The 25,479-nt window shown below is 45.2% G+C and overlaps 1 long non-coding RNA gene across 1 annotated transcript; it reads left to right on the top strand.

Annotated features, from left to right (window-relative positions):
- Positions 1–4,957: 4,957 nt before the first annotated feature.
- LOC140846833 (uncharacterized) lies at positions 4,958–19,720 on the top strand. Its single transcript, XR_012126281.1, has 4 exons — positions 4,958–5,415; positions 14,034–14,176; positions 15,335–15,468; positions 18,372–19,720. It is a non-coding gene; the product is annotated as an uncharacterized lncRNA (long non-coding RNA).
- Positions 19,721–25,479: the final 5,759 nt, after the last annotated feature.

Below are 25,479 nucleotides of genomic sequence, written 5' to 3'. Positions count from 1 at the left end.
TTTTTGAAACCCTAATGAGATATTTGTATGATACATTGTTAAAGGAAGAATTTAACAAAGATCACAACTGAATATATGAACTCTGTATTATTTCAAACTTCCCTGGGCTATGTCTACATACATTAGCATATATATATGTATTTATGAACATAGATGCTTTTTTCCCTATTTTTTTGCATACACGTGCCCATATTTGGGCATGTGTATATGTCATTTTTATATTTTGTCCCTGAAGGCAACCCATGCAGAGTATCAGAAGAGCTGGAGGAGGTACCAACCCATTGGGTTCATATTTGCCTACAAAAAGCTCCAGGGCTTTAGAACTCACCACGCCATGAGGCCCAACCTATTAGTAAGTCACTCGGTGCCTCCTGGGACCTCTTGCCTGCTGTCATCAACCTCCTTGGTCCCTCTCCACTTCTCCTCGAGAGGCACCTTCTTCCCTCTGTTTGCTTCCCTCTTGCTGAGACTACTGAGTGCCTGATGACTCCTTTTTGGACAGGGCTTTTCAAGCTCTGCATTTGGGCCAAATAATTCTTTGCTGAGATAGGGGTCTGTCCCACCCCTTTTAGTGTGCTCAGCAGAGGCCCTTACCGCCAGCCACTAATGCCAGTAGCACATCCCCCATGGTCATGACAAGCAAAACTCTATGCAGACATTTCTAAACTCCCTCTGCAGGACAAAGGCACCCTTGCCTGAGAACCACTGTTTTAGGATCTTGAGCCATGTTGGGTTTAGGGTTTTGAGAGTTTGCTCATCTGCAGGCCCAGAGTGTCCTGGCTTTGCCTTTGCATCATTCCAAGAGCTGCCCCATCTCTTTCTCTGAAAGTTTAGTTACCATCACAGAAATGAAAGTCCATGACTGATGCCTAAAATGGGGCATGATGTCTGCACAAAGCAGGATGATTTTTATTCAGTGTAACTACAAGTCAGATAAGAAAGGCAATCGCGTATAATGAGAAATCCCTTTACCTCTCCAAGTCAGTGTTATTAGTCTGTAAAATGGAAGTAGTAACAGAGGATCCTGCCTAACTTTGAAGGCAGAGGTGGTGATTGGTATGTTGATGGACTGATTCATTCATACATTCATTCAACCTTTAACAACTGTGTTGTTAAATGGATGCAGAGAATTATCTGCAAGGGTCAAGCCTCACAGAAGAGACAAATGCAGACATATGTAAAACACAATGATTTCATTGATGGATGAGGGATAAACAAAATGTGGCATATACATACAATGGAATATTACTCAGCCTTACAAAGGAAGGAAATACAGACACAGGCTACCACATGGATCAGCCTCGAGGACATTATGTTCATTGAAATAAGCCAGACACCCAAAAGACAACTATTGTATGATTCTATTTATGTGAAGTCCTATAGGAGAGTCTTAGAGACAGAAAGTAAAATGGCTGCAGGCAGGCGTTGGGAAGCTAGTGTTTAATGGTATTATGAATTAAATTTTCCTCCCTCCCCTCACCAAATTCCTATGTTGAAGCACTAACTCTGAATGTGACTATATTTAGAGACAGGACCTTTAGGGAAGTGATTAGTGTTCCACGGGGTCATAAGGGGGCATCCTAATCCCATAGGACTGGTGTCCTTTTAAAAAGAGGAAGAGACATCAGACATGGTACCTGTCTACACAGGAACACAAAGAAGGCCATGTGAGGACACGAGCCAAGAAAGAGTCCTCAGCAGACACGAACTTGGGCAGCACTTTGATCTTGGACTTCCAGCACCTCCAGACTGTGAGAACACAGATATCCATTATTTAAACTACCCATGGTACTTTGTTATAGCGGCCCGAGAAGACTAGTACAAATGGGTACAGTTTCAGCTCAGGAAGATGAAGAAATCCTGGAGATGGATGGTGGTGGCAGCTGTATGACATAGTGAATGGACTTAATGCCACTGAGCTGTACACTTCAAAATGGCTAAGATGGTAAATTTTATGTGCATTTTACTAAACTAAAGGAACCAGACACTCACAGTAGTACCTGTTGTCGAAAGTATACGCACAGGACATTCTGAGCTCTGGGAAAAGGGCCTTGCACTGCCTTGGAGGGGCCGGCTGTGGCTGGGGTGGTGGGGTGGGAAGGCAAAACTAGGCAGACAGGCGGGGCAACCAAAGCCAGTATACGAAGGTGACATTCAGGATGGGGGACGATGTGCTGCAGACCACAAGGAGCTTGCTGTTGCTGGAGCATGACATGTTAGACAAGACATGGGAGGCTTGTGAGAGAGCTGGTGGCCACAATTAGTAAAGCCTTGAAGGCTGTGGGGAGGAGCCTGAACTTCATCCTGCAAGCAGTAGGTGCCACTGAGAGATTAGACAGGGACACACGTGGCCGGATATACAGCTAAGTGAGATGATGCACATGACAACCCTTTGCATGTCGGAAGCTTCTGCAGAAATGTAAAGTGGTGTTCCTGCTATTACTGTCGCAAGGACAGCTGCAGGTGACATACAGCATCCGGCATCTGGTGAAAGACCAGAATGCAGGATTACAGGAAGTGTCATCTAGGCACCTAGTGTTATCTAGGAGCATAGAAACAATGGTAGCAAGCTCTCATTGCTCACCAAAAAGCAGCCTGGCCTGGGGGATGGAGATAATGAAAAAAAAGGACCATAAATATGGACCAAAGGATGTGGAAGCAAGTAGCCACTATGAGACACATGGAGTAGATCCACAATCCAGGCTCACAAATTCTGCCCAGCAGAGACCAGGTTATTCAATAAGCCGGCGAAGCAAGTGTGGCTTGTCAGTAGGGCTGCTGCCCTTCAGTGAAGTACCACAGGAATCTACAGAGAAATGACAGAGAAGCGCAGGACTCCACCAGGGCCACAGAAACAAATGGGGGGGCTGAAGAAAAATGGGACAAGAGTATTCTTGGGCCACTCAGGTTTTTTGTAGAGAGAAGTTGGACCCTTTTAAAGCCTAGAAATGTATTAGTGTCTGACATTTATTCAGAAAGAGTGGGTCAAAGAGTTCCCATACTCAGCTCAGAGCTCCCTCAGCGGGTGTGAGCCTCCGCTCCGATCGGCCTAGGGCGTTAGGAGACCTGCCTAACTTAGGTGAGGGCTTTGTGCCTTAAATTTTGCATGTAATTCAAATTTTTGTAAACTGAATCCTACTTCCCCATTGACTTAAATTAGAATCTCAGATTGTAGTCAATTCATTTCTGATGTATTTTTCACTTTGTAAGGGTTATTAGAGCATTCTCTACCCAGCTTCTCTTGTAGCCCACAGGACACACACACACACACACACACACACACAGAGCACCCATCTGAGTTGATGCCTTTTAAAGTAAGCCTGGGGCACACCCTTCGAGACCATTAGCAGTTACTTCCTAGCATTTCTGTTTGAAGGTTCAGATTTTCCTATTTGGTCACACCTGTAATCTGTTAAGCTCAGAAATAAAATAGTAGAAAATCATGAAGGCATTTCACACCTTTCATCTGAAACATCAAAGCTAAGGACTCAACAAATATTTATTTGGCACCTATTAGCATATCACTATGTGGAGAAATATTTTGCTTATTTTTACTCTGTCTCTTAAAAAATATTTATGGTAACTTTATAAAGAAGGAGAAGACAAAGTTTCCCTTTAGGGACAGTATCTTTTCTCTGTGAATCCCTAGTGCTTAGCACAATGTGCAGAGCATAATAGACCTTCCATCAAAATTCTTTCAAAGTATGAGTGAAAAATATATAATCAATGCACTTGGGAAGTCAGCACACAAGTATAATAAAATAATTATGTATATTATAATTATATAACAGTATAATTATACAGATATAATGGATCCTAAGAGGGTGTGAGCAAAAGGCAGTGGGGCCGACACTGATAGGTCCCTACTACGCAACAGCACTCAGACATCTTTTTCCAGTGAACCTGAGACCTGGTGGTCTGCAAAGGCTCAGGGACTCCGGAAGTGAAGGGAAGGAGGGGTGGGACAGGTGACCTGGCTGGAGGAGATGGCTCACCGGGAGAGCAGCAAATGATTGTCCCGGGAATGAACCAAATGGTTACAGCCTGGAGAGTTCCCTGTGTCTGACCAAGGCTATTCCCAGCACATGATGCTTTTGTGATTAGGCCCAACAACATAAGCCCTGAAATGCCAGGCCAGGCCAAGGGCTGAATCTCTTCTGTAGCAACAAGAGTCCATTAATATTCAAGACTGATCAACTGCAAAGTCATCTTACGGGAAAACTGGGATATTAGAGAATAATAGGAAGAGCATGGAAAAGCTGAAGTTTCCTTTGAGAGGGTGAGGTCTGAGCATAAGTGAGACAGGGACCGTGGGTGTAGTCAGAGTAGGGTGAGGGTCTTGTGGGGGGGAAAAGCAGGGCGGAATATTTACAGTCAGAGCAATGTAACAATGGGCAAAGAAGTCCCTATTGAAACTGTGCTAAGCATTATGCAAAGTCAAGGTCACACTAATTCTCTAGGGAAAGATCCCAGACTAAGAATATAGACATCTTCAGTGAGATCAGTTAAAGGTCAAAAGGCCAGGAGCAACTTGGCCTGGAATGTTTGAGTGTTCTGCAAGGGTATCAGCATAACCTGTGACTCTGCTGTCAGCCCTGGCAATCAGACTACGAACCAGCCCACCTTGAAGGCAGGGCAGGTGGTACAAGTCCACACCCCTATGCCTTTTTTTTGATGTTCTCAAAAAATCCTCAATTGCCTATAAAACCTCTAGACAACACACCACTATGGGCTCTCTTGTCCCCTCCTGGCGTGAGCCGGGAGCTCTGTCCTCTCACTTTATCTCTAAATAAAAGCCTCTGACCTTGCTCTCCTACCTGGAGTGTTTGTGAAGCTCATTCTTCAACTTTGTGAATGAACAAGAACCCCGGCATCATGAGCATGTTCCTTTCCCACCCCACTCCCAACCTGTCCTTATGGGTCCCCCGTTTCTCAGGACAGGTTGGGGGCGGGGCAGGGAAGGAACATGCTCTTTGCTCACCTCCCTGGGGTGATCAAGCGGCCCTTGTGACTAAGGTACGTGGGGATGCAATGCAGCCCCACTGTCCCCGCGCCAGGCAGCAGCGTGCTTTCAGTCACCTCCCTCTGCATCCAGGGTGACTCAGCATTAGCAGAGCTACGTGAAATGGAGTGAAATACCATGACCTGACTTCCTCCTCCCAGAGGCCTCTCCCGGGCTTTGGGCTCTCTGCCTGAGCAACCACGGCAGGTCCCCAGAGGGCTGCCTTTTCCAGGGGCCCTGCCTACCTAAAGGGGCTGGGAGACCAGAAAGGCTGCAAGCAACCCTGCCGGCTGCTGGCCCAGCTGCAGAGGCCCGACGCTGGCTGTTGGCCTGCACCAGAGCTGGAACTCCAACCAGATGTACCCAGGTTGGGACGTCAGGAAAAGGGTTGCTTTTCAGTAACAGCATGACAGGTAAGGCATTGGTTTCTCCATGTGGATTCCAAACAGACTTAGAGATGGCCTCAGAGGAGCCAGTGCTCAGCCAAAGCCCAGAGGCTGGGTGTACCTTTTCCTGGCACCCCTCAAAGAGCAAATACTTCTCCAGGAAGAAAAAGTATATTTTGACCTGCAGACTTTTCACTTGAAAACCTCATTCCTTCATCTGTGAGATTCTCCTCTCTGATGTGAGGCATCTAAACCAGGACAAACAAAACCTCTGACCCCAGGCCTCTCATCCACCTCCCCGCCCTCCATCTCACTGAGCCAGTCCTTCAACTCAGGGCTCACACCCTCTCGGGTGTCTTCCTTCCAGCCACCCTCCTGGCTTCCTTCCCTTTCTTTCTCTCACACCTGGGGCCTTTGATGGGGCCTTTCAACACAGTGCTGTGAACCCACGCCCTCAGCCCCCGCACCCGTCCTGCTGGCTCACCCCACCACCTCAAACCCCAACCAATCTGTTTGCTTTTCTCTGCATTTGCTTATCCACAGTTGTGCCAGAGAAAACCACGGTGGCACTGGAGGTTTACTGTTTCTGGTCACAAATTGCTCCCACTACCAGCAACCCTATTTCCTGTCCCTGGCCACATCCCTTTCTAGTACTGGGGGCACCAATTGCAAATCTTCACCACCCAGACGTACTCTAAGATCTAGGTGGTGGTCAGCATGCAGACCTCTGCAGATGCCCGGATGATAACAGGCAGCCTGGGTGGCAGAGCTGAATGCTGGGGAGCAGGCATCTTACACAGCGATTGGGGCAGTCAGCAAAAGCAGGTAAGGACAGGGCTGCCCAGCACGTGAGGTCCCCCCTGGGGGCTTGCAAGCTGCCTGGGTAAGATCTAAGGACCCTGGGTTCTTGCCCCAACTCCACACATGTAGAAGCTGAGCAAAGAAAAGACTGTTTTCTTTCTATTCTTGTGAAACTGTTCTTATTCCACAAATATGAGGCCTGGAAAATTCAGAAAACACACACAGTTAAATGAGAGGCTCTGCATAAACATGAAAAAGGAAAAATGACCTCTTTCATTCTCAGAAAGGAAATTTCATATTCCATATATTTTTTAAGGGCAACGAACTGGTTTCACCTCTAAGTCAACAGTCAGATATGCCATCTCTAGAAAATGGCATCTTGGAATATGGGTGGGGTGTGCAAAAGCCAGTAACTGATATTTTTCTATTTAATAAAGCCATCGTGTTTTTATAATTGAAATGGAAAATATGACAAAACCCTAGAGGGCTCTCTAATGCCTCCAGGGTAGTCTAGACTCCTGAGGATAGTGTTCAACGGCCTTGGTATCTGGGCTGAGCTGCTGTATTACCCATGACTGGCCATGTGCCCCCAAGCCCCGCACTCCAGCGCATTCTGGGAAGGGCCACTGTTTCCCTGCCTCACTGCCTCTGTAGAATTCTTCTCTCCTTTTCTTGGGCAGCCTCCCCAACACCCTTTTGTCACCTGGAATTATGGGCTGAACATGTCCCAACCCCAAATTGCAGTGTTGAAGCCTTAACCCCAGTATGATGCTATTTGAAGGTGAGGCCTCTCGGGGGGTGATTAGGGTCATATGAAGTCATGGGGTGGGGAGGTGCTCATGAGGGGATTAGTGGCCTTACAGGGAGAGGACAGAGAGGCCTTGCTCTTCCTCCACGCACAGGAAGCGGGGAAGGCCACGTGAGCACACAGCAAGGAGGCAGCTGGCCGCTAGCCAGGAAGACCTGCTTCTCCAAGAACTGAATCAACTTGCACCTTGATCTGGGACTTCCTGGCCTCTAGAAATAAATGTCTACTGTTTAGGCCATCCAATCTGTGGCATTTATTATAGCAGCCCAAATGGACTGAGACAGCTGGCAAACACCTACTCAGCCTTTAGGATCCAGTGCGATTACCACTCCTCTCCGAAGCCTTTCTTAGCACTTACAAATAAACTGAGTCATTCCCTCTCCTGTGCCATCCAAGTACTCTGGTCCCAGCCTTCTGTAGCTCCTACCGATTGCATAAGACCTATTGATTTGTGTCTGTCTTCCCATCAGGCTATGAGCTCACAGCGGGGGTCTTACCCACCCATGTCATCATTCCCTCACCCAGCCTAGGCCCATCACCATTACTGCGTTTGATATGTAATAGTGCCATGATAATTTAGTCTTTGGAAGAAACAGTTTCTTTGCACATCTCTGAATTTCTTGGTCATTATTAATATTACCACAAAGACAGCCTTCATTATTAAGAATAGCAATGGAACTATACCCATAATTAATCAGTATTACATAGTGCCCATGGGCATGGGACTATAGGGTTAAAGAGAATATAGGTCTAGAATAAAATCCACACCTAATCCCCAACATCAAGGACTTTGCAATCTGGTCAGGGTGGCAAGACTGACACTGAACAGAGCCATGTGATTTTGAAGTTAGAGAAAATAAAACAATGACAAACAAGCAAGCATTCAGTGATTCTGATGCAGCGGGTCCCAGCTCAGCAGCTCTTGCACACAGTACCTCCTGCATCACAGCCGTCCTCCCAGCGTGGCAGCTACAGGCCTGGGGATGGGGTCTCCCTGAGGACACCTGGACATCTGAGGGCATTTGAGCTGGCCTCAGTATCAGAGCTGGAAGATTGGCTCCTCCACTTTGGGGTACACTCTCATAGAGGCCTCCCCAAGTATCACACAGCTAGAGAAAGTTTTGTGTCATACTCTCTGACCTCGGAAACCAGACAAGGAGTCCAGGGAACTTGGTCAGGATGGCTTCAAATAAGGTTTGACACACTGTACTCTGATCCCTACATCTCTCTAGTGAGACTTTGTCTCTGGGTCAAGTCAGTTGTGTCATTTCTTATTTCCTTGCAGAGTTCTTCATGGAGAATTGCTTCATTCTCCTTATGTTAGTTCAGGTCCTCCACCTTCCCTGGGGCCAAGGACATGTTCCAGGCCTCACCTGTCACTGGGGCACTGGGGGAGGATGGCATGCCTAGAGCACCACCCTGTCCTGACTTCACCAGGGATGTTCTCAGCAGGCCTGAGGTCGTCAACTTCTATCTTGAGTGCCTCTCCTGCTTCCACGCATGGTGTGCCCAAGGTCTGTGGCTCAGACCACTCATGTCACAGCTACTACTAGACCGCTGTTCATGAATCTAAGGCCATTTCCGATCTGTCTTCCCTGTCTCTGCCTCTTGCAAGTTACCTTCTGCATCATGTTGGGTATGCAGCTGGCTCAGGAAGGAACCATGACCTTGGGCCGAGCAGCTCTCCTCCCCTGTGGCATTTCTGGAAGAAAGCTGGCAGCTGGAGACTGTCTGCTGGTGACACTTGCAACAGCTGGGGGAATAAATCCTTCTTTCCCGAAAGGGAAGTTGGGAGGGATATCTCCAGCATGAATATACTTATGTACAAATACTGTGAGTGTTGACCTTTAGCATCTTCCTCACGTCCTATGAGGATGAAAGTAATGGGACATGGAATTGGTATTAATGTTACTTTGACTTTCAGGTCCATTCTTCTCCCTCAAGGGAGTCCACAATAAAGTGAAGTTCACCCATCCAAGGACCACTTACTCCGATGGGAGACTCCCCAAGCCTTTCTTTCCTGTCACTCCCTTCACTTTCTTTTCTGCCTCTCCCCTACTTGTTCCCACTGCCAACACAGGCTGTCAGAAGAAATCAAAAGTGGTGAAATGCAAACCAGTCCACAGCCAGCTCTGGTCAGAGGCTCAGCTGATGGGAAGTGGCAGCTGCTGTACTGGCCAACTTGATTTGGAAGGATTTCCAATAGCCTCTTCTTGCTTCTGTTCCCTTGGGTAAAACCTAGAGTTGCCTACCTGTCCCGACCTGCAGGACTATCAACGGGGGTCGACGACCTGGAGGAGAGAATTGAAAAAAAAAAAAGAGAGAGAGGCAAGGGACACAAAGAACGACCAGCAAGACAGGATGTCTGATCAAGCTGGCACAGTTTATTGTTTGCAGGCTCAATTTATACAGGTTAGCAAGTAAGGAGTGGGTCAGGAGATAATTGGACCTTAGGTGGCGCCGGCGGGGAGGTGTAGAGGGGTGATTGGGTCTTGGTTGGTGCCGGCGGGAACGGAGGACCCGGAAGAGAAGTGGGGAGTTCGCCATTTTGGGGGTAGGGGCCCTTGGGAGGGAGGTTTTAAGGGAGGGACTTTCCCCTGGGGCAGAGGGTGTTTCTTGATTAACAAAGGACAGGAAAAGCACATGTTGCGAGGTAGCCTAACCACTAGCTCTAACCTAGAAAAGCACATGTTGCGAGGTAACCTAACCACTAGCTCTATCCTAGGAGTTCACTAAATGCGTTTCTTGGTAATAGGGGAAAACTTGTTTCTAACGCGTGGATGGATTCATTGTTGCTGACTTTACAGGAAAGACTTTACTCAAACGTTGCTGTTGTCTTAAGGCTTTTGTGACCGAGTCTGCCTAAAGGCCCACAGGTTTGCTCCCAACACCTACCTGTGTAGTTACAGTATCTCCTCAGGGTGCTCTCCCAGCATCTCTGCTACAGAGTCAACACGAGGCTCTGGTGACCCATGACAGCTCCTTTATAACACACCTCCCCTCTGCCCAAAAACAGCCCCAAAAGAAAATCCATATATTCCAACAATGTAAAATACGACATGGACTCCACACTGAGATTCTTCACTAATTCTCCATGGAATCGTGTAACAGAGCTGATGACTTCTCTGCTATGGTAATATATGGATGAGTCATAGCCAGGATACTCAGCTAGAGCTCCGCAGAGCTGCAGAAGCTGGAAACATGCCCAGGGAGGGCTCAGCCTCTCTTAATATAATGCTCCTCTTGTTCCAGACCCACCAGGGGCTGGGCCTCCATGACATTTTAGCTCTAGAAGGGTTCCCCTCCCATTTCCAATCTCCATCACAGACATGCGAGTGCCTGAAATTCCCACCTCTAGTGACTCACTCCTTTCGGCTCCTATCCAGAGTCCTTCTCTGACTTCACCTTTGCTCAGCATGAAGATGCCCCTGGAAGGGTGCTGCTTTAAGCCGCAAAGTGTTAGTTCTAGAAGGATCTTAATGACAGCTAGCTCTGTGTGCCTGGGGGCCGCAGTCATGGCAGAGCCTGGGAAGCCACAGGATAAAGAGGAACAGGGACTTTCCTGGGCTCAGCAGAGAAAAATTTTCCTTACACTGGAATGCACTTTAAAACATAATTTTTATTTTAAACAAGGATACAATGTGGTACAGAATGCCAAATTTGTGTGAGTTTTTAAAAGGGAGTGAAATGTGTTGGCCAATCCTGGGCAGTGTCTAGTATATGAGGTCACTCCTGATGGTGGTTGTGGGTACTCTGTTGGAAAGTTTGGGAAAGCACTGCCTTTAAAACAGCAAGCTCCTGCAATTCCATCTGGGGGTATTAGGATTCTGACACCAGTTATGATGTGTGCTTTTTCCACCATACCAAGCAGTTAACAAAATTCTGACACTGTCTACCTGGAGATAGCATCAGATCCCACAGGTTAAGGGCCCGGTCCTACAAGACTGCCCCCCAACATTTCAGATGCCAGCTGCAGATCCGGGTTGTCACCTGTGCTTCTGACTTGCTATAGATCAGAGATTCCCATGACCTCTTCCATGGGTTCAGTTAATTTGCTAGAGTGGCTCACAGAACTCAGAGGTACATTTTACTTCTTTACATTTACTAGATCATGAAGAGATGTAACTCAGGAACAACCAGGTGGAAGAGAAACAGGGAAAGATATGGGAAAGAGCTCAGAGCTTCCGCACTCTCTCTAGACATGCCACACTACTTGAATCTCTACTGTGTTCATCAACCCATGTCCTTTGAAGCTCTTTAAACCCTCTCCTTTTGGGTTTTTATTGAGGCTTCATTTCAAAAGAGTTACTGATTAAATAATTGGCCATTGGTGATTGAACTCAACCTAAAGCTCTTCTCCTCATCCCAGAGGGGAGGGGAGGGAACTAAAAGTTCCAGCTCTCTGATCACATGGCCTCCCGCCCCCACACCCTTGCCGCCCAACCAGCCCTCACCCTTTGGTTACCTAGGGGCTTTCCAAAACTTGCCTGATTAACACAACAAGAGACGCCTTTGTTGTTCCTATCTCTTTGGAAATTCCAAGAGCTTTAGGAGCACTGTGCCAAGAACAGAGACAAAGATCAAATATATATTTCTTATTATAAATTATAATATCATGTAATACCCAAATGAACTGAAAACAGGGACACACAGATATTTCTACCCCATGTTCATAGCAGTATTATTCACAAAAGCCAAAAGGTGGAAGCAACCCAAGTGTCCCTTGGTGGATGAACAGATAAACAAAATGTGGTCCATCCATGCAATGGAATACTATTCAGCCCTGAAAATGAAGGAAATTCTGACACATGGCACAACATGGATGAACATTATTTTAGGTGAACTAAACCAGATGCAAACAGGCAAATACTGAATGAGTCTACTCATATGAGGTTCCCAGAGTGGCCAACTTCTTAGAAACAGAAAGTAGCATGGGGGTTACCAGGGACTAGGGGGATGGGAAATAGGAGTTAGTGTTTAATGTATACAGAGTTTCAACTTTGCAAGAAGAAAAGAGTTCTGAAGATGGGTGGTGATGATGGCCACACACAACGTGAACTTACTTAACAGTACTGAACGGTACACTTAGAAATGGTTATAACGATCGAGTTTATGTTATGTCTGTTTTTACCACAAGTTTAAAAAGGTGGGGAGCCTGTGACACTGGAGTAGAATTTCAGGATCAGGTCCTCACACCCATAGTGTCCATCTGCAAGTGTCATAAGCCAGGTCAGAGGGTGGCAGGCAGTCATCTCTGAGTGCCTGGCAAATTAGCGGTGGGGCCGAGCCCAGGCTTCCTGAATTCTACATCGGTGCTCTTTCCTCTAAGCCCATCATTGTTCTCCATGCTGACAGCAGAGACCCAGGTGACAAGCACAGTCAGTTCAGGTAAATGCGACAGTTTCAGTTCCCACTACCACTGTGCTGGTCCAAGCCCTTGCCACCTGAACCACTACCACAGCCCCCTGATTTGCCTTCCTGACTCTGGTGGAATGCATTCTGCATGCATTACTACACGATAGGGCTAACCACGTCATCCCCCTGCCTCCACACTGTCAGTGGATTCCCATTTTCAAGAAGTGTCAAAAAATTTTCATCTTAAATGCAACTCAATCAATTGAGAATGGCATGTGTCAAATTCCCCCAGAAGCAGATGCCACGATTTAATTTAAGACGTAGGAGATTTTTGGAGAGAAATACCTGTGAAGGATAAGGTGGTGGAAAGAGGGAGGCATTCAGACCACAATGCAGGTGTGACAAGTGTGAAGGGGGAGGAGGGAGGGTCAGGCAAAAGGACCCTCACGCCTCAGAGCGGCCCTCAGCAAGTCTCAGCCTGATTGATGGGGTCCTTTGGCCAAAGGTGCCCAGAAGAGGAGTCCCCCGAGGGCTCTAGTAGCCCTGCCATTGGCCAGGAGCAGCCAGAGGAGCGAGGCCAGGTGTGAACAGCAGGAGGGACCCAAAGGTATGGCTGCGGAGGGCGTCAATCTGAGCAAGTACCTCCATTAGCTGCCACAGGACACTTGGTAATTTTGTGTTTGTATGCTGAGAAGCAGACGGATTCGGAGGCCATACTCAGACCAGGGGGAAACGCCACCATCACTGCTGGTATTTTTCTGGGTTTGTGTGGCAGGGTAGATGCATGAGAGGGATGAGCCATGGCACAGGAGCAGCATATGTGGCATTCCTTCTCTTAACCTATTAGATAGAGTCAAATTCCTTAGGCTGCCATTCAGGATCAGCTTTCACCTGGTTCTGTGTCCGCTGAAATGCTATGCAGCCCTCAAGGCAAAAGCTGCTGCTTCCTTAAAACCTTTTCATCATCTGTCTTTCCTCAGCATCCTGGACCCTCTGAGCTATTCCTAGGGCACCTATTAAATTATGCCTCGTATCTTGGCGTGTATGAGCTTTCTCTCTTTCCCTAGACAGCTTCTGAGTGTCGGCTTCATTCATTCTCACCGTGCTGCTCGTAGTGGCATATTCTGTTACCACGTCAATGGCATTGATGTCAAGTCTAGTCGAATTAAATTAACTTTCTCTAATCAATGGACTCATCAGATGGGAGGACTGAGTTCAATGCCAGTGCCTGGACTGATGCATGGGCCTCTGTCATCCAAGAATACAGATGTGTTCGTGCCACTGAGCAGGGCAAAGACTTTTCCCTCTTCTTTCTCTGCCTGTTGCTCTTACTGGAGATTCACTTGTGGGATGGCTACAGCAAGCAGCCCTGTGGTTCAGTATGAACAGCCCTTAAGGAGAGGCACCTTACAGCCGAGCACAACATAAAGACCAGTGAAATAACTTTTAAAATAACCTTATTAAAAGCCCTACATGTAAACAAAGATATTCAATAATCCTTCAGGAACACATAAAGTAAGGCCTGTCAATAAATAAAGCAAGAAGAGGGGAGGAGAGCAAGACCCTGGAGACAACATGCGCTGCTCCAAGGTTCTGCCTCGGGCCAGCATCAGCCCCAGAAGGGGTCCCAGGTCACTGGGTTTGAAAGAAATGTCTGTTCACTCCATTTCCTCCTCTACAGGTCTCTTGCTCATCTGCTGAGGTTTCTTCTAGCACCCCATCTCCCTCTGCTCTTGGTCAGCCCGGTTCAGCCATTACCACCAACTACATCACTCTGAAATGGAAATGCCCAGAGGAAGACCCCTCCTAAATGTGCAGAAATGGGTATAATGAGCTATCTAGTTCTTTCCCCTTTAAAGAAAAGAAAAGAAAAGCAGAAATGAAAAAGAGCCAGAGCCTCTTCAGGAAGAAATGAGCTATCTTCGTGGAAGCATGCGATGTATGCCAGAAATAACCTTCCGAGCGGAAATTTGATGACTGCCTTATTCAAAATATTTACCAAGACTGAAAATACACTGTCAGGGTATTAGAGAGCACACAGTTGTATTTTGAGGGAAAAATAAGGCATCATGAAGAGCAAACATAATCTTTAATGACGTATTTTTAAGAAAAATTGGGTGCTCGTGATTTGTCATTGAGGCGTGGGTGGTAGCTTGATCCAATTGGCCTCTTCTGCTCCTGCACCACACTTGGTGTTTCTGAAGGGCTCCCACAGGGCTGCCACCCTGGCCTCACCCTGTAGACCCCCAAGCACAAGGAGCACGGAGCCAACGACCTCCCAGTGCACACGGCTGCCCCACAGGTCCCCATGGGCTCCCTGGATTCCCCTGCCCATTTCTCAATGTAACGACCGGCCGTGGCAATCCACGCTTCCTGGTGGTGACGTTAATGGAGCCCTGTCACATTCAACAGGGCAGCCAAGCCTGAGGCAAAAGCACAGCCCACTCTAGTGCTTTTCTGCAAAATAGGACGCCAGCTGATGGGTTCCTCCAGCCTCTCAGCCTCTCCCTCCCCTCTCTTGGCTCCAGATGATCTCTGCTGTCACCCGCTTCCCTCCCCAAGGGGCCAGTGTGGCAGTGGCACAGAATCTAAGGATGTCACCCAATTCTATTGGGTGAGGCAGGTGTGACTCCTAAGAACCACACTGTGCAGGTTGCTGACAACCTGTGAGGTCTCCGTTCCTCGGCTACTGCCTGTTGGTGGCCCCCAGTGCCAGACAATGGGAGAGTCAGGCTGGTCCCTGACTTCAAAGGAAAACCTAGACAAGACAGAGACACAAAAGAAACAGAGACAGAGGCACAGAGAGACAGTAACATGGAAAGACATAGACAGAGGGAGAAGGGGATTAAAGCAGGTGAAAAGAGGAACAGAGACATAGAAGAGAGAGAGGGGGAAAGAGGCGATTGTGCAGGATGTCATTCCTTTTGTCTCTCTGGTGGCTTGAAAGTTCCTTTAAAATGATTTATTCTCTTTCCTCTCCAGAGAGCAGCTGCCGTGATTAATCAGCCATGCGCATCTGCATGTCAGAAGAGAAACCCCCGCTGGCAAGTCAGCCCTGCTGGCCCAGTGCAGAGCCCTCCGCAGCAGGTGGGGGCACGTGCTGCTGTGGCTCACTGGTGAGTGGGCGGTTCCGAGGGGCCACTGTGCACTAGTCACCACTTCCGGGTGGCAGGTGACAGCTGGGGACTAGCAGTCACAGTGCACACAGGCAGGTGTGAGGGAAGAGGTGTCCCCTCAGAGGCAATCCTGGCCCTCCTGAGCCAACCTTGGTTATCATTACAAGTCCCAGCCCCTCCCTGGGGATCCAGCATCCAGAATCCAGAACCTGAAATACAGGGTGGGGAGCTAAGGCTGAGGAGGAAGCAATTCTCCCACTTGTGAAAGGACTGTCCAGCTGGCCAGGTTCTGTCTTGTTCAGTTGACCAAGGTTTGAACGTTCCTCATCCACTTCTCGTGTAACCTTGTGTGACAAGTCACACAGCCTCTGACATGTGTGTGAAGAATGACAATGCCTATGTAATAGGGTTGCTTTGAGAATTAAGCTGTGTTGATACAATCAGTGGAGCCCATTGGAGCAAGACTGCTTTAAGCAAAAAGCACTTCAGAAAGCAAACAGCTTGGTCTGAGGGCTGCAGCTCATTTGTAGGGTGGGGGGATGGGGGTGGCAGGACGGGCTCCGTCAGGCATCAGACGCTGAAGCCCTGGCTGGAAAGGCGATGTGCTCAAGGTGCTAAACCAGAAAACACGTGGAAGATGACACAGATTGCACAGCCAGAAAGGGAGAACCCTGCGGCAGGCGATTCGCTGGAAGCCAGCTTCTGGAAGGATAGATTCCTGGAATGACCACTGCCCAGATTACCTACGCAACAAGCTCGTTTTAAGAACAGTCTTTTGGATGATGACCAGCAAGTTTTAACATAGTAACATAGTCCTCGTGATTTCAGCGCTCTGCATGGGAAATGTCCAGGGGCTCCTCGTTTCTTTCTAATCCTTTGTAAAGCCATTTTCTGTTTTGCCAATATTGTAGCATTTTAAGGACCCTGTCCCCAATTTTACTGAATTCAGTGAATTACCAAAAACAAGTTTTAGCTTTTCATAAAGTTTCTAGCAATAGATTTGAAATCTCTGCCTTAGATTTGGCAATTTCCAAGGGGTTTTAATTGACTTATTCTAATTTCAAGGAATGTCAGTTTGCAGCCTCAGCGCCCTGCTGTGGTGACTTGGAGGAGGGGGCCAGGCAGGAGGCCACGGGCTTGGGGCGGGGGGCCCCATTGGGAGGTGGAGAGGGAACGCAGCACAGGACACTGCCAGGCTGCCCATCCCTGAGCAAGGAGAGGCTGGGGAGCAGGCAAGGGGGTGTCTGAGAAGCTTGATAATCAAAAAGTTGACGGTCAGCCGCATTCAGGGAATAGCTGCTCCAGCTCCAGGCCTGAGGTGACAAGTTATCTTGACTAACTTGTCAGAGACCCTAAGCCAGAATCACCTAGATAATCCACCCTGAGTTCCTGACCCCAGGACCTGTGTTGAGATAATAAGTGGTTACTGTCATTTTAAACTTACATTTTGGGATCGTTAGAAATGTAGCCTGACAGAGGAGGAGACAGAATTGCCCAGAAAGGAGAGGAGAAGCAGAGAAGAATTGGGGGCCTGGACCCCAGGAGCACCGACTCCCTGGGGCCCCAGGGGCTGCCAGTGCACCTGTAGTGAATCACTGTGAGCTCCTTAAATAGGTGAAAGGAACATGTATTTTATAAGTTGGGAAATTTAACAAACGGGTCATTAAGGAAATGATTCTTAGATGAATTGACTTTCAGTGAACTGATTTTCTGGGACTAACCTAGCTAGAATAGTAGAGTGTTTTTATCCATTGGAATCATAGAACCTGGGTTTCAGGAAGCATTTCAATTGAACTATGCTAAATGGGGCTGATATAAATAAGTATGAAGGTAGGAAGTAACTGAGATAGAACCTTGGGAGATATAATCTCCCTATCACAGAAGTCTTTGTGATGGAGCTGTCCTGCCGGCAGCCAGCAGCGGGTGCTGCCACTCTCTGCCTCTCCCCCTTCCCTTTCCCCATCTTCCTCTTCCTCTTTCTCCTCCTCCTTCCTCTCTCTCCCTCTTTTCTCTCCAAGTATCTGGGTCATTGTAAAAAAAAAATGTAATGAAGTCCCTATCCATAGGTGACAGTACTTATGCTTTTTGATTCCTGGTCATCTGTGATTATGTTTGGGAATACATTTACTTCTACAGGATGATGATAAGAATGTAATTTATAGGTAGAATAAAAAGAGAAATTGGATTCATATGTAACATCTCCACAGATGCTTAAAAGATGGGAACACCACTTTCACAAAGATGCGGAGCCCTGCTTCCCCTCGTAAAGACCCCATGATTGGCAGCGAGCAGGCCAACTCCGGCTGCTGCTGAAGGTTTCTGCAAAGCCCAATTTGAAAACTCCTGTTTCACTCACTACACATCATATGCCACCCTCGGGGCTTTGAGTGGTAAAAACACAACCTCCTTAATCCTCATGACCATCTTCTGAGGAGGGTGTTAGGGAGCCCACTTTAGAGATGGGCAAGCTGATGCTAAGGGACATTAAGTAAACTGTCACAGGTTGCCCAGCTAGGAAGAGGTGGGGCTGTGACACGAACTCTGTGCTTCCGGTCCTGGAGCCCATGGTAGCTCCTGTGAGGTCTGCTTGACGTGAGGTCTGGTGTGTCTTGGGGACCACATTCTCCCCTATCACAGAAGTCTTCCTAGTGGATGTGTAGTGCTGGCAGCCAGAAGAGGGGTGCTTCCAGAAGCACACTGACTTTTGGGAATGTCTAGTGAGGAAGAGCAGCCAAGCTGAGAGCGTCACTGTACGAGGAGTAAAGTCCATGGACTTCGGGATTCAGCTGAGATTTCAGCTCTGAGAGGTCTTCCCAGAGCCCAGTGCCTGACTCCAGGCCCCAGGGGCTCTCTTAGCACTTTCTGCCTCATTTTGAGATTCTCTCTTTTGTTTTCTACTCAAGACCCCTTGAGGGCCGGGCCACGACTCCATCTCGCTGGTACCCTGGCCCAGCACCTAGCCCAGGCTGCCATGAGGAAGGAGCTCACTAAATGACTATCAGCTGAACTCAGCCAAAGCAGGAGCGACAGAAGCTACGTCCTGGTTCCAGAAAGGGAGCCCAAAGCATGCAGAACAGAGGACACGTGCGGCTGCCCAGCACAGGAAGCCACAGGCCTGCGAGAGAGCCAGGGACAGCGAGAGCAGGTGGTGGCTCAGCATGATGAGTTCTGCCGCAGCAATCCCTGCACCGGAGTGTTTACCATTCGCGCCCAGGCACCCGTAGTGAGTTAGGCAGAGGCCTCCGGGAGGCCCCTCCCCGTAATGAAGGGCTCACCTGGGGCCTGCAGGAGTCCTGGTTTGTGAAATCACAGAGGCTCCTGCCTTAACAGGTCTTCCAATAAAATGCTACCAGGGGTTTCCTCTCTTGAATCCTAATTGAAAGGTTGTCTGTGCTACAAAATGCACACCTGGTATTTGTTTTATTTTATTATTTTTATCATATATTTTATGTGCCTTCACCCTATCCTCCCCTTCCCCAGAAAGAATCTGTTCTAAGGTGCTTAATATATGTCCTTGGATGAGAAATGATCCCTGAAAACACACAGGATTATTCTATATGTAGATGTTTTTGTATCTCTAACTTCCTTTCATTAAATACATGGATCTAAACTGTAGTGTTTGATGCATTCTTGATGCATGTATGTATCAGTAACCACCCTGATGAAGACATAGAACATTTTCATCTTCCCAGAAAGTTCCTTCATGCCACTTTCTGGTCAATCCCCAGCCTCTTCAAGGCAACTGCTATTGAGATTTCTACATGCCATATTCATTTGCCCTGTTCTTAAAGTGGGGTCATACAGTATATGGTCTTTTAGGTCTGGCTTCCTTCAAGCAACACAATGTTTTTAAGAATCATCCATGGAACTTACTCCTTTGTGTCACTGAGCAGTTTTCCATCATCTGAGTGCATATATACTTTTCCCATTCATCAGCTGATGAACATTTGGGTTGGCTCTACTTTTTGACTATTATGAATAAAGCTGCTATGAACATATGTGCACAAGTCTCTATGTGGACATATGTTTTCATTTCTTCTCGATAAATACCCAGGAGTGAAATTGCTGTCATTGGGGAAGTGTATGTTCATTAACTTCCTAAGAAACTGGGAAATTGCTTTCCAAGTTGTTTGTGCCATTGGATATTAAGTTGTGATGTATGAATGTTCTATTCTGGGTGGGTGTGTGAGCATATCTCACTGCAGTTTTAATTGGCATTTCCCTGATGACTTACAATATTATGTACCTTTTCATGTGCTTATTGGCCATTTATATGTCTTCTTTTATAAAGAGTCTAGATCCTTTGCTCATTTAAGGAACTGCGTTGTTTATACTTTTATTGTTGGGTTTTAGAGTTCTGTACACATTTTAGGTTTATGTACTGTAGATGTTTTCTCCTTGTATATAGCTTGCCTTTTAATTTTCTTAATAGAGTCTTTTGATAAGCAGATGTTTTTTATTTTAATGAAGTTTATTATTGTATCAGGATTTTTTGTTTTGTTTTGTTTTATGGTTGTGTGTTGCTGTCTTGCCAATGGGTTTCAGCCCCCGGCAAGTTCACTATGGATTCAATGTGACCAAAGAAATGACAGTAGAACGTTCTTGGGGTTAAAAGGGTTATACCCAACTTTATTTCCATGGTGGCAAGTCAATCACTAAAATCCCATCCACTCAGAGCAAGTCTGCATGCAGCAAGCCAGTCTCTGCCTCTGGGCCCCTCTGTCCTCATAGGTGTCCCGCACAGCCATCCCGCACAGCCGTCGTCTGGGCCTCTGTCCTCTGCTCTGCTCTCCTGCAGCCTTGCAGCTGTGCCACTGTGTCGCCCAGAGGACTGGGCAGAGCTCTTTATATAGAGTAAGTAGCAATGTATTGCCCACACGTGTGTAGTGAGCTAGCCAACCAGGGCCAGGTGAGAGTCCTGGCTATAAGAAACTTCACTTTATCCACAATTGGTACTTTTTTGGTATTACCTAAGAAATCTTTGCCTATATTCATCTAAGTTTATGAAGATTTTCTCCTGTATTTTCTTTTAGAAGATTCATATTTTAAGCTTTTTATGTTTAAAGCTATGACCCATCTTTATTTTTATGTGTAGTATGGAGTGTTCACTTTTCTTTCCATACAGTTGTTTAGCACCATTAGTTGAAGATTCCTTTCCCCCACTGAATTTCCTTGAGGCTTATGTCCATAATTTACATAAATAGTATTGTGCTACAATTTCCATTATGTTTCTTAATTTTCATTAAACTCAGTGTTTGTAAGATCTATTCATATTGCTATATTCAGTCATTTATCCATCCATTCATTGATTTAATCATTCAATAAGTGGTGATACAGTGGGGAATAAAAGAGAAAATACCTCTTTTCTCATGAAGTTTATAATCCAGTGAGGATATTGACTGAAACACACACACACACACACACACACACACAAGCATGTGTGTGTATATCACACATACGGATTGAGTCCGTGAGAAGAGCTGTAAGGGAGAATAAAACGAGAGAAGCAGAAAGAGCTTTAGCAGGAGATGCTGTTTAAATGAGGTGATGTCCAGGAAATCTCTCTTCAGGACTTGACATGTCAGCAGATTGGTGAATGAAGTGAGGGGGTGAGCCATGGCCTCATCTGGCCCTGAGTTGAGCAGATTCTCCTGGAAAAGCTAAAAGGCTAGAGTGACTGGAGGCAGGGAGTGAAGGAATAGAGGATAGGAAATCAGTTCAAGGACTACATCATGTAGGGCCCTAAAGGCCAAGGTCAGGGCAGGGGGTTTGATTTTAAGAGTGCTAGGAATCCATTGGAAGATTTGTTTGTTTTTTTATAGACTTAATTTTTTTATAGTAGTTGAATATTCACAGCAAATTGAACAGCAAGTACAGAGTTCCCATATGCCTCCAGCTCCCACACATGCATAGCTTCTTCCCCTATTATCAGTGTCCTTTGCTAGAGTGGGACATTTGTCACAATGGATGAACCTATGCTGATGTATCTTTAACACTCAAAGTCCATAGTTTACATTAGGGTTCACTTTTGGTGTTACACATTCGAAGGGTTTGGATAAATGTATAATGATGTGCATTGACCATTATCGTATCATACAGAATAGTTTCACTACCTAAAACTCCTCTGTGCTCTGCCCATTCTTCCCTCCTTCCCCCCAACTCCTGACAACCACTGTTCTTTTTAGTGTCTCCATAGTTTTGCCTTTGCCAGAATGTTATAGATTTGGAAACACACAGTAAGCAGTTTTGCAGCTTGGCTTCTTTCACTTTGTCATATGCATTTAAGTTTCCTCCATGTCTTTTCATGGCTTGAGAGCTCATTCTTTTCAGTGCTGAATAATATTCCATTTTATAGATGTACCCTTTTTTAAATCCATTCACCTGTTGAAAGACATTTTGGTTGTTTTGGCAATTATAATGAAGACTTTATAAACATTTATGTGCAGGTTTTTGTGTGGTCATAGTTTTCAACTTCTTTTGACAAATACCAAGGAGTATGTTGCTGGATCATATGGTAAGAATATGTCTCGTTTTGTAAGAAACTGCCAAACTGTCTTCCAAAGTGAATGTTCTATTTTGTATTCCCATCAGCAATGAATGAGAGTTTATATGTTTATATTGCTCCACATCCTTATCAGCATTTGCTGTTGTCAAGATTTGGATTTGGGCCATTCTAATAGTATAGTTGCACCTCATTGTTTTAATTTGTGTTTCCCTGGTGATGTAGAGCATCTTTTCATCTGCTTGTTTGCCATCCATTTATCTTTTTTGGTGGGGCATCTTTTAAGGTTCATGGCCCATTTTTTAAATCAGCTTGTTTGTATTCTTACTGAGTTTTAAGAGTTCTTTGTGTATTTTGGACAACAGTCCTTTATCAGATGAATCTTTTGCAAATATTTTCTCCCAGTCTGGTTTGGCTTCTCATTCCCTTAACATTGTCTTTTGCAGAGCAGATGTTCTTAATTTTAATGAAATCCAGCTTATCAATAATTTATTTCATGGATCATATCTTTGGTTTTATATCAAGAAGTCATCATCATATCCATGGTCATGTAGGTCTTCTCCTATGTTATCTTTTAGTTTCTAGTTTTGCCTTTTACATTTAGATCTATGATCCATTTTGAGTTAATTTTTGTGAGGGCTGTAAGTTAACTTTGGAAATGCTGTAATCTGTGTCTAGATTCATTTCTTTGTATATGGATGTCTAGTTGTTCCAGCACCAGTTGTGGAAAAGATTATCTTTGCTCCATTATATTGCCTTTTCTCCTTTGTCAAGATCAGTTTACTATACCTATATGGGTCCACTTCTGGGCTCTCTATATTGTTCAACTGATCTACTTTTCTATTCCTGTGCCAATACCACACTGTTTGGGTTACTGTAACTTTGTAGTTAGTCTTGAAGTAGGGTAGTGTCAGCCCTCATACTTTATTTTGGAAGGTTTTGAGCAGGAGAGTGATGTGATATGTTTTATGTATTTAAACTATTTGAATACTGTGAGAAGAATGGGGGGAGGACAAGCATGGAATCTGGGAGAGAGGGTAAAATAACAATTCAGGTAAGCAGATAATAGGATTGAGGTTTAGTCCAGGGTGCTAGTAATAGATATATTAAGTGGTCAGATCCTAATATACTTTGAAAGTAGCACTAGTAAAATTTGCTAATGAATTAAATATTGGGTGAGGGTGGAGAGGGTGAGGCATCAAAGATAATGCTGAGTGTTTGAATATGGGAAGAATAGGTCTAGAGTGGTCCTCGGTGCTCCCATCAGCCAGCCCCTCCCGCTGATTCTCAAGCCCATCTTCCCTGTCCGCTCAGTCCTCTCTCTTCATCTTCGGTTTTTCCCTCTGCTGGATCTAACTCATCACACTACCAGTGTATCGTTAGTGGTCCTTTAAAATCTGCAGGGAAACAAAACCCTATTTTGACTTTCCTTCTTCCTAACATCTCATTTCTCTTCTTTTACAGCAAAATTCCTCCAAAGCATTGCCTATATCACTCACTCCCTCCAATTCCTCTCCTTTCCTTCTCCCATAAGCCCACTCCAGTCATCTGGTTCTGCCCCAACCAAATCCACTTTGGAAGTAGAACGGTAGAATTTGCTAACGTAAATTGTTTTTTTCCAGGTCATCAATGACTGCCATATTCCTAAACCCAATGACGAATTTTCAGTACTTATTTTATTCTATCATTTAAAATGATTGTTGTTGTCACCCTCCTCCAGGAAACACTTTCACCTAATGCTGCTCTCTCCTCGTGTTTCTCCTGCTCTCTGGCCATGGTGGGCGGCTCTAAGGTTCCATCCTTGGACCACTATAGTATCCATAGTCACTCTGTCTGTGAGCTCAACCAATACCATGATTTATTTATTCATTGATGACATCCCAGTATTGGTCTCCAGACGGTACCTCTTTCCTGAGCTTCAAACTCACATATTCAACAGCATCTTCAATTTCTCCACCTGAATGCCCAACAAACATCTCAAACTTTACATGTCCATGAACAAATGTCCAATCTTTCATTCCACACATGCTCCACATAGTTTTCTCTTAAGGGATCATCACACTCTTTCTGTTGTTCAGAACAAAAATCTTAGATCCTTTCTTAATTTCTTTTCCCCTCAAATTTCACATGCAATGCATCAGGAAATTCTGTGTTCTCTACCATCAAAGTACATCCAGAACTGACCTACTCATCACCACTATCACTGAGCTCAAAAGCCAATCTGTTGCCGGCACTTGCTTTAATTCTACATTTATTCAGATCTTATGTTATGTCCTTTAATAATGCTTAAGACATTTTTTCATAAAGTTTTTTTATTTTTTTACCTTCTTCACTAGGTTAATTTCTAGGTACTTCTCACTCTTGTTGCAGTTGGAAAATGTACTAATTTTCTAGTAAATTTTCTAGATGTTTGTTTCTGGTAGAGGTATATATGTAAATTGATCTTGTATTCAACTACCTTTCTGAACTCTCTAAATATGCTAATAGCTTGCCTATTGAATCTTGTAAATTTTCTATGAAGACCACCAGGAATAGTGACAACTTTGTCTCTTCCTTTTGAAACCTTAAATCTTCTTTTATTTTTGTCCTATTGCATTTTCTGGTAGCAACATGTAAATGCAAAACAAACACAACCTCAGATGAAATTTAGTTTAACAGTACACTTTATTTGACCAAATCTATCTTAAACAATAGGATTTTTCTAAGTTATTTACTCATCCTTTCTTCCTATATCTTATTGCTTCCTCCTGGATTTATTTCTTTTCTTTGTGGAATACTTCCTTATAGAATACATTTACTGAATGTTAAAAGTTACGAAGCCTTGTATAATTGAGAATATCTTAATTTCATCCTTACATTTAAACAATTGTTTCCTGTGTATCAAATGCTAAAGTTGATGATTTTTGCCTTCAGGTTTAGAGTATCTATGTGCTTCCTTCTCAAATCTGACTGTATTAATAGTCTATTTTATCTTACTTATTTTTAATCTAATATTTTATTTTTAAATAGACTATTCATAGTTGTTTATACTTTGTTTCAGATAATCCCAGTGTCTGAAGTCTTTGGAATCCAAATCTATTTTGGCTTGTTCCTCTGATTCTCGTTTAGGGAAGCTAAGTTCCTCATGATTTTGGTATATCCATATATTTTTAAATTATAAGCTCCTATTTGGCTGAATTTAACCTGAAGGGCTTGAATCTGAGATGGTTTCCATCAAAAAAAATTTGTGTTTGATTCTTCTGGACACCCAAAGTTGCTACACATGAAACTATTTTAATTTAATTATAAATTAATGTCTCTCTGACCACTCAGGAAGTATAAATTCAACACCAGATGCAGGCAAGGAAAGGCCAAATTTTCAGGGGATTATTACTAGGGTTTCTTCCACCTGACATCAAACTGGAGACAAATGTGTTTCCTGACTACTTTTTTCATCTTGGGAAAGTGGAATTGTTTTAAAAGCCAACACTTTCACTAAAAGTATGGCCGTGTTGAGACCCCAGCTGCCT

The sequence above is a fragment of the Manis javanica genome, chromosome 16, assembly GCF_040802235.1.
Source record: "Manis javanica isolate MJ-LG chromosome 16, MJ_LKY, whole genome shotgun sequence".
Lineage (NCBI taxonomy): Eukaryota > Metazoa > Chordata > Mammalia > Pholidota > Manidae > Manis > Manis javanica.
Note: the sequence above shows the minus strand (reverse complement) of the source record. Positions and strands in the feature narration are given on the sequence as shown.